At 47.5% G+C, this 9279-nt stretch overlaps 1 pseudogene across 1 annotated transcript; it reads left to right on the top strand.

Moving 5' to 3' along the window:
- The first annotated feature begins 3558 nt into the window (after positions 1-3558).
- On the top strand, positions 3559-4930 carry LOC108288099 (annotated as a pseudogene). The gene has a single exon (XR_001818588.2). The product of XR_001818588.2 is annotated as a dnaJ homolog subfamily B member 6-like (transcript).
- Positions 4931-9279: the final 4349 nt, after the last annotated feature.

Here is a 9279-nt window from a genome sequence, read left to right as displayed (position 1 = left end):
TTTGTGATGGAGTCTCACCCTGTCTCCAGGCTGGAGTGCAGTGGCACCATCTTGGCTCACTGCAACCTCTGCCTCCCAGGTTCAAGTGATTCTCCTGCCTCAGCCTCCCAAGTAGCTGGGGCTACAAGCGCACACCACCACGTCCAGCTAATTTTTGTATTTTTAGTAGAGACAGGGTTTCGCTCTGTTGGCCAGGATGGTCTTGATCTCCTGACCTTGTGATCTCGGAAAGTGCTGGGATTACAGGCGTGAGCTACCGCGCCCAGCCAGCTCATAATATTTTCTATAGAACAATCAAGTTTGAGACATGCCACATGCTACATTTCCTTCTTGGAAATTTCCAAAGTCTACATGTATATGAATGACTACGCAAACTCCCGGAAAACATCCAATATTCACCTTTCACACCCTCACTGTTTGATCCATTATTTATTGATAACCTTCCACTGGCTTCCTTTATGCATTGGCTGAGCACATTGAGCTGCTGCATGGAAATGCGATCTGCTGGCTGCTGCTGGCAGTCGGGAAGGGAAGGTGGCCATGGGGAGAGCAAGCACAAGCTGTTGTCTCAAGGAGATGAAGTGGGACCCGGGGCTGTCTCTCATTAGAGCACATGGGTCTCTGGCTTTGAAGATGCCCAGGGAGTTGCTTTGGAGGTCTGTGCGGAGAGACTGGGATTGGTAAGTGGGCAAGAGGATTGGCTCTTGCTGGATGGAACTGCCTCTTCTATCTGTTCCAAGGGGACTTCCGGATTGCTGGGGCACTGGCCTGTCCTGGCTCACCCACACTTGCTGGCCAGGGTGAGTGGCCTCTCACCTGGCCTAACCTTACTGCCTGCTTTGTTTTGCCCTTTGCAGGTGAGGAAAAGAGCAGAGCCGTGGATGCCAGTGGAGCGTGGCCAGGCTGGGCAAGGACCCGCACAGAAAGGTGTGGACAGGCGTGATGGGTGGTGGGGGGGATAAGGCTGGGCCCTGTGCCGTGAGCCAGTGCCCCCGCCACGCCCTGGCCCCAGGTGCCTGCATCATCAGTGTGGGCACAGCCTGCCTCGCCAGGCCTCTCCCGACTCATGGCCCACTTTCTGCATGCTACTCCTCCCTCTCCGACCTCATGCTTAGCTCAGCTATTCTGGCTCAAAGCTTCGCCTTTCTTCCTGAACACAGTTAGGGTTCTCTCTGTTGGCCCTGGACCCCCATTCTGAACAGTTCCCATGGCGCTGGCCTTCTCCAATCCTCTGAATTAAACCCCAGACTCACCGCGAGACTTCAGCCAAGTGAAGATTCTCTGTGTGCCCTGGCACCCGGGGAAGCAGGTGTTTCCCCCTCTTCCTGTCGTGCTTTTACCGTGAGTCGGGTCCAGGTCCTCCAGCAGGGTCAGCTGGCTTCTCATCTCAGATGTGCTGTAACACGGTATCTCTGCAGCCTGGTGAAGGGGACGGTGTTTTCATGAAGTGTACACCTCTGCAGTAACTGGCCTGGCACATTTGAATAGGAACAGCAGCTTGCTTTCCATGCATTACTTCTGCTCCTCACACACACCCCTCCGCCACCCCGAAAGATAGAGCATATTGTCCTAATTTTACCAAGCAGAAAACTGGCTCCCAGACAGCAGCTTTGCCCAGCCAAGGCCCATCAGAGCACTGCCTGGGACCCGCATCTCCCGACTCCAGGGCCGGGGCACCTCGGGGCCCTCACATGGGCCTTAATAGAGGTACAGTTTATGTTCAGACCAGGCCTTGGGCCATGCAGAGTCCTCAGTCTCTCAGGACTTGCTGCATTTTCTTCTAAATGCCAATTCAAAAGTCCCTTCAGGCGTGGTGGTTCACGCCTATAATCCCAGTGAGGCTGAGGTGGGGGACTGCTTGAGGCCAGGAGTTTGAGGCCAGCCTGGGCAAGAAAGTGCAACCCCATCTCTGAAAAATAAATGAAAATTTAGGTGGCATGGGGTGCACACCTGTAGTCCCAGCTGCTCCGAAGGCTGAGGAGGGAGAATTGCTTGAGCCCAGGAGTTTGAGGCGGCAGTAAGCTGTGACTGTACCATAGCACTCCTGTGGTGATAGAGTGAGACCCTGTCTCTAAAAAACAAAAGAAGTAAAAAATGAGCTGAGCATTATGGCGCATACCTGGGAGGCTGAGGCAGGAGAATTGCTAGAGCCTGGGAGGTCGAGGCTGCAGTGAGCCGTGACTGCACCACTGCACTCCAGTCTGGGTGACAGAGTGAGACTCTGTCTCAAAAAAAAAAAAAAAAAAGTCCCTCAGTAGCCTCTGTCATGAAACTCACCTTGGTATTCGCTGTACTCAGTAACCCTGCAACAATTCCTACTGTGAACCCCATTCGCCGAATTGCTTTGGAAAGCATACACTTTCTAAATCAAAGCTGTCATGTAAATGTGAGAGTTATCCTTACCCAGGAGGTCTGGATGCGTTTCTCTCCCAGTCTGGCCTCGAATTGTTATCCTGGCAGCTTCCTTTTTCAGAATCTCCCTCTCTCCTCTCTGCCTCCACAGTCGGCCCCCACCCCGCATGTCACAGAATGTATTTGCATTCTAAGCGGCATCTCTCAAACCTCACACGTATCTTTCTCTCCCATACATATTTAAAATAATACCTTTAAGGACGTGCCAACCTAATTAAATGCTCTTGAGATGCTCACAAAATCATGGGAGTCGTCCATGGTGGCATTCCTTTTCTTTTTTCTTTTTTTTTGAGACGGAGTCTTGTTCTGTCGCCCAGGCTGGAGTGCAGTGGTGTGTTCTCGGTTCACTGCAAGCTCCACCTCCCGGGTTCAAGCAATTCTTCTGCCTTAGCCTCCTGAGTAGCTGGGATTACAGGCGGGGTGCCTGCCATCATGCCCAGCTAATTTTTGTATTTTTAGTAGAGATGGTGTTTCACCATGTTGGCCAGGCTGGTCTGGAACTCCTGACCGCAGGTGATCTGCCCGCCTCGGCCTCCCAAAGTGCTAGGATTACAGGCGTGAGCCACCGTGCCCGGCCTCATGATGCTATTTCTTAAGCAGAATTTTGTGTTCATGCCATTGAGAAAGGGCTAATAAAATATTTTGTATTTCTTTAAGACTTCGTTTAAAAAGTAGTTGTAAAAATATTTTCTCACCAGATCCTTAAACAATCTCTAAGAGGATTAGGCCGGTTGGTATTTTGCAGATGAGGAGACGGGCTCAGAGTGCGTGGGTGACTTGGAGCACCCGCAGCTGATATGGAGAGAGGTCTTGTGAGCTGGTCAGTGCACATTGTCTACACCACACTGCACTACACGTGGTGTAGACAGTGTGCACTGACCTTAGCCCAGAAGACCTCTCTCCACATCAGGATAAATGTAGCTTTTATCCAGAGGGCCTACTGATGTCCTTTTTAGTGAACCAGTGCCCTGTAATCAAAAGCAAACCTCATCCTCTGTTGGAAGTCCCACGTCCACAAATCCATTAAGAATTCTGGGCTGTGGCAGCAGTGCTGGAGCCGTGGGGAGATTCAGGCCATCACCCTGCCTCCCCTGCATCCCACCACCGACCGCCTTCCTCCTCGGACCTATTCCAACAATCTCTTAAAACGCGGTGGATTACTATGAAGTTCTAGGCGTGCAGAGACATGCCTCACCCGAGGATATTAAAGAGGCATATCGTCAACTGGCAATAAAGTGGTACCCAGATAAAAATCCTGAGAATAAAGAGACAGCAGAGAAAATTCAAACAAGTAGTGGAGGCGTATGAGGTGCTGTCAGATGCTAAGAAACAGGACATCTATGACAAATACGGCAAGGAAGGATTAAATGGTGGAGGAGGAGGTAGAAGTCATTTTGACAGTGCGTTTGAATTTGGCTTCATATCCAGTAACCCAGATGATGTCTTCAGGGATTTTTTTGTGGGAGGGGCCCATTTTCATTTGACTTCTTTGAAGACTCTTTTGAGGACTTCTTTGGGAATCAAAGGGGTCCCTGAGGAAGCAGAAGCCGAGGGACGGGGCCGTTCTTCTCCACGTTCAGTGGATTTCCATCTTTTGGAAGTACATTTCCTTCTTTTGATACAGGATTTACTTCATTTGGGTCACTGGGTCACGGAGGCCTCACTTCATTTTCTGCTGTGTCATTTGGTGGTAGTGGGATGGGCAACTTCAAATCGATATCCACTTCAACTAAAATAGTTAATGGCAGAAAAATCACTACAAAGAGAATTGTCGAGAATGGTCAAGAAAGAGTAGAAGTTGAAGACGGCCAGTTAGAGTCCTTAACGATTAATGGTAAGGAGCAGCTGCTGCACTTGGATAGCAAGTAATTCAACGCGTGCACTTAACAGAAACGTTAACTATAACAAGCACCATTTGAGGATTAACAGGAACATCTTTTTGAAGATTTCAAATGAACTCGACTTTCAGTACAATTGTACCTAAAGTATTTATAAGCAGCTCATCGGAGCCTCTATTTGTCATAGACTTTTGAGTTTATTGTTAGGACCACATAAGAGGACCATTTTTTTTGTCTTTAAAATTGTTGTAAATCTCTGTATGCACTTTGCTTTTTTATTAAATGTACTCCAAAGTGATTCTCGACTCTTTAGTGTAGGACAAGATGGTACACTAACACCAGCATGGACCTGCTTTTCATTGTGTCTGAAACGTGAGTCACGTAATGTCGGCCTACTGTGAAGTTAACATGGCCAGGACGAATCTTCTACAGAAGTAATTTCCATTTCTTTCAGTATTTAGTAGTGAAAGATATTAATGCATTAATGGTAATACATTTCTGGTTTAATATAAATTACAGGATGTTTTCTAGCTGTGCGTGAATGCTGGCAACTTAGTAAGTTTTGACAATTGTTTAAATATGTAATGTTAAGCTTAGGTTTAAAAAAGTAAAGCTGGTAAACTGGGTCTTTGTCATTTGCTTAAAAAAAAGAAAATAAATGCGAATGTGTTGGTGCATTCTTCCCAAGTGGGAAAAAAGAAAAGAATTCTGGGTTGTGCTTGCACCCTTGCCAGCTATAATGTGATGGAGACATGGCCGAAACGACCATGGGGAGAGTTTCAGTGACACCTCGTTTGTTCCCCAGAGTCTGGGATACAGAAAACACAGCCTCTTCCTTCAGCTTCTCAGTCTCCTGGGTGCGAGAGGGAGGAACATCCATTTGTAGCAGGGGTGTCCAGTGTTTTGGCTTCTTGTTACCTGGGAAGAAGAATTGGTTTGGGGCACACATAAAATACACTAACAATAGCTGATGAGCTAAAAAACGATTACAAAAGAAATCTCACGATGTATTTTTTTTTTTGAGTTTCGCTCTGTCGCCAGGCTGGAGTGCAGTGGCGCCATCTCGGCTCACCTCAACCTCCGCCTCCCAAGTTCAAGCGACTCTCCTGCCTCAGCCTTCCGAGTAGCTGGCATTACAGGCATGCGCCACCTCGCCCGGCTGACTTTTGTATTTTTAGTAGAGACAGGATTTTGCCATGTTGGCCAGGCTGGTCTCGAACTCCTGACCTCAAGTGATCTGTCCTCCTTGGCCTCCCAAAGTGCTGGGATTATAGCATGAGCAATTTCGCCCAGCCAATCTCATGATTTTTTTTTTTTTTTTTGAGACAGTCTCACTCTGTCACTCAGGCTGGAGTGCAGTGGCATGATCACAGCTCACTGCAACCTCCACCACCTGGGTTCAAGCAATGCTTGTGCCTCAGCCTCCCGAGTAGCTGGGACTACAGGTGCACGCCACTATGCCAGCTAATTTTTGTATTTTTAGCAGAGATGGGGTTTCACCATGTTGGCCAGGCTGGTCTCGAATTCCTGGTCTCAGGTGATGCGCTCGCCTCGGCCTCCCAAAGTGCTGGGATTACAGGCATGAGCCACCACACCCGGCCCAATCTCTTGATGTTTCAGGAAAGTTTACAAATTTGTGTTGGGCCACATTCAAAGCCATCCTGGGCCTCATGCAGCCCCTGGGCTGCGGGGTTGGAAAAGTTTGATTTACACCAATTGCAGGAGAACTCACTAGGCTGATGGAGTTCAGAACCCACCGTGGTCTCAAGAAAGCTTTTCATTCCTTCACTACTGCCAGATAAAAATGAGAGACTCTGAAACCAAATCTCTCTAGGCAGGGTTTGGAAACCGGTCACTTGTGAAAGGAGATACAGTCTGATAGTATATGACCTTCTGCTGGTTTTGTCCAAGTTAAGCTAGACTTTATGAGAACAAACCAGCCATGTGAGAAACTAGAGAAGAACATACCAGGAATAGAGACTGGGAAACAGGAAGCCCTGAGGAAGGAATGCACAGAGTGAGTTTCAGCAACAGAAAGAACTTCAGTGTGGCTAAAGCGGAAGTCGGCAACCTTCTTTGGTGATGGACCAGCTAGCAAGTATTTCAAGCTTGGTGGCCCATTTAGCCTTGGTTGCAACAGCTGAGCTCTAAAAAATAAGAGCTGCTTCTTTAGCCTAAAAGCAACCCCGGACAACACATAAATGAATGGGCATGGCTGTGTTGCAGCAAAACTTCATTTATCAACAATGAAATTGGAATTGCATCTCATTTTCATGTGTCACAAATATTGCTTTTCTTTTCGCTCTTTTCTAACCGTTTAAAAATATAAAAACCATTCTTGGTTCAGAGGCTGTGCAAAAACAGGCAGTAGGCTGGCTTTTGCCTGTGGGCTGTGGTGTGGAGACCTCTATGCTAAGTATAGAGAGCAGGGAAAAGAATAGTTGCAGATGAAATTAGAAAGTTAGGCAAAGGCCCCACCATATGCAGAGAGAGGTTTTGTAGGCTATTGAAGGGGGTATGAATTTTATTCTAATTTCTATGAGAAATGTGTGAAGAACTTTAGGCAAGAAAGTGACATGATATATTTGAATCACACTCTGGTACCTCTGAGCAGACTGAACTATTGGGAAAAACAAAGTAGAAGCAGAGATGTCAGCGAGGAGCCTGCTCCAGCAGACCAGGCAAAGATGGTAAAACACGACACTGGGAATTCCGTCCCCAACCTCAGAAGGAATGACCTCGGGGTGAGGGAGGATTTAAGGATGCAGGAGTGCCTGGCACGTACTTTATACTCAGAATGTCAGTGCCTTGCACTTTTTTTCCTTCCTCAGTGGACAAAGCTAAGAATACTTGGCTTTGTCCAAATCTCTAAAATGGGTTGTTCTATTTAAAACAGGTCAGATAATGTCATTAAAAGTAAGTAGACATATGTTCAAGTTCTGTTAATGACTCTGTGGCAGAATGACAGAACACAGGCACACACAGCTACACACACACACACACACACACACACACACACATATAATGGTTGATTTTAGGTATCAGTTTGAGCTAAGGAACACCTAGTACCCAGAGAGCTGGTAAAACATGACTTTTGGGTGTGTCCATGACTGTATTTTAGGAAGAGGTTAGCATTTGAGTCTGCAGGCTGGATAAAGGAGATCTCCCCTCTCCATGTGGGCAGGCTTCATCCACTCTGTTGAGTAAGTGCCAGATTATAACATAAAGGCAAAGAAAGGGTGGCTAAACATTCTCAGTTTGAATGAAAACATCCATGTTCTCCGACCCTGAGACATCAGTGCCACTGGTCCTTGGGGCTTCAGACTTGAACCAGGACTTACCTCATCAGCTCTCCTGGTTCTCACGCCCTCAGACTTGAACTGAATTATACCATTGGCTTCTGCAGCTTACACATGGTGGTGGGACTTCTTGGCCTCCATAAACGCATGAGCCAATTCCTGTAATAAACTGCTCTCTCTGTGTGTATACACAGACACACACACTTATAGATATATGGTATTAGGCTTCTCTACAGAAATATAACCAATAGTTGAAATACCCCTGAGGGTCATGGGAATCAAACCATGTCAATGCAGTCTTTTTTACATTATTGACTGAAGGAAAATGTGTGCCTTTTAATGATTTTTTAAGATTAGGGAACAAAAATAAGTCAGAAGGAGTCAAATCAGGACTGTAAGGTAGATGCCTGATGATTCCCTTTAAAGCTCTTGTGGTTGGGTGCAGTAGCTCACGCCTGTAATCCCAGCACTTTGGGAGGCCGAGGTGGGTGGATCACAAGGTCAGGAGATCAAGACCAGCCTGGCCAACATGGTGAAAACTGTGTCTCTACTAAAAATACAAAAATTAGCTGGGCGTGGTGGCATGTGCCTGTAATCCCAGCTGCTCAGGAGGCTGAGGCAGGAGAATCACTTGAACCAGGGAGTTGGAGGTTGCAGTGAGCCGAGAATGGTCCACGCACTCCAGTGTGGTGAAGAACGAGACTCCGTCTCAAAATAATAAAATAAAATAAGTAAAACTCTTGCAAAAATATCCTTGTTTGATGAGCGGAATGAGCAGGAGCATTGTCCAGGTGGAGAAGGAGTCTCCAGTGAGGCTGTCCTGGGCAATTGACTGCTAAAGCTTTGGGTGACTTCCTCAAAATACTCCCATCATAATAAGCAGGTGTTATTGTTCTTTGGGAATCCAGAAGGTCAACAAGCAGAAGGTCTAGAGCATTCCCCCAAATGATCACCTTAGCTCTTGGCCAGTCTTCTTTTGCTCTGACCGGACCACTTCCACCTCTTGGTAGCCAGGGCTTTGATTGTGCTTTGTCTTCGGGATTGTACTGGTAAAAGCCGTGTTTCCTCTCCTGTTACTATTCTTTGAAGAAATGCTTCAGAATCTTGACCCCTCTTGTTTAAAATTTTCATAGAAGGCTCTGCTCTTCTTTGCAGCTGATCTGGGTGCAACAGTTTTGGCTCTCATCAAGGGGAAAATTTGTTCAACGTAGCTTTTCAGTCAGAATTGTGTAAGCTGAACCAGTTGTGATGTCTGCAGTGGTGGCTATTGTTCTGCTGTTAATTGTCAGTCCTCTTTAATCAGGGCATGAACAAGATTTTTTTTTTCTTGAAAATGAATGTGAATGTCCTGCTGCTGTGGACTTTATCTTCAGCAGTGTCTCCTTCCTTCTTGGGGCTCCATACAGTTTTTTGGGGCTCCTGGAAGTGGCAGAGGCTGAGGCCTGGAGCCAGGCTGGGGTGGCCCTAGGAGGCACCTTACCCAGAGCAGGTGTCCTTTGGGGGCCACAGGCTGCCCACCTGCCTCAGGCCCTTGGCCACATGTCTCGTTCCTGTACTTAGTTCCCAGTAGGCTGAGAGAAGCCACACTGCTGCCTGGTGGGAGTCAGGGGAAGGGAAATCAAAAAGGTCTGAGGAAGCGCTCAGGTCTGCTGCCCACGCAGACGGCTGTGGCTGAGGGAGTGGGGCCGTGGCTGAGGGAGTGGGGCCGTGGCTGAGGGAGTGGGGCCGTG

The sequence above is a fragment of the Cebus imitator genome, unplaced genomic scaffold (genome assembly GCF_001604975.1).
Source record: "Cebus imitator isolate Cc_AM_T3 unplaced genomic scaffold, Cebus_imitator-1.0 Scaffold365, whole genome shotgun sequence".
Lineage (NCBI taxonomy): Eukaryota > Metazoa > Chordata > Mammalia > Primates > Cebidae > Cebus > Cebus imitator.
This window is presented reverse-complemented; position numbering and strand designations above follow the sequence as displayed.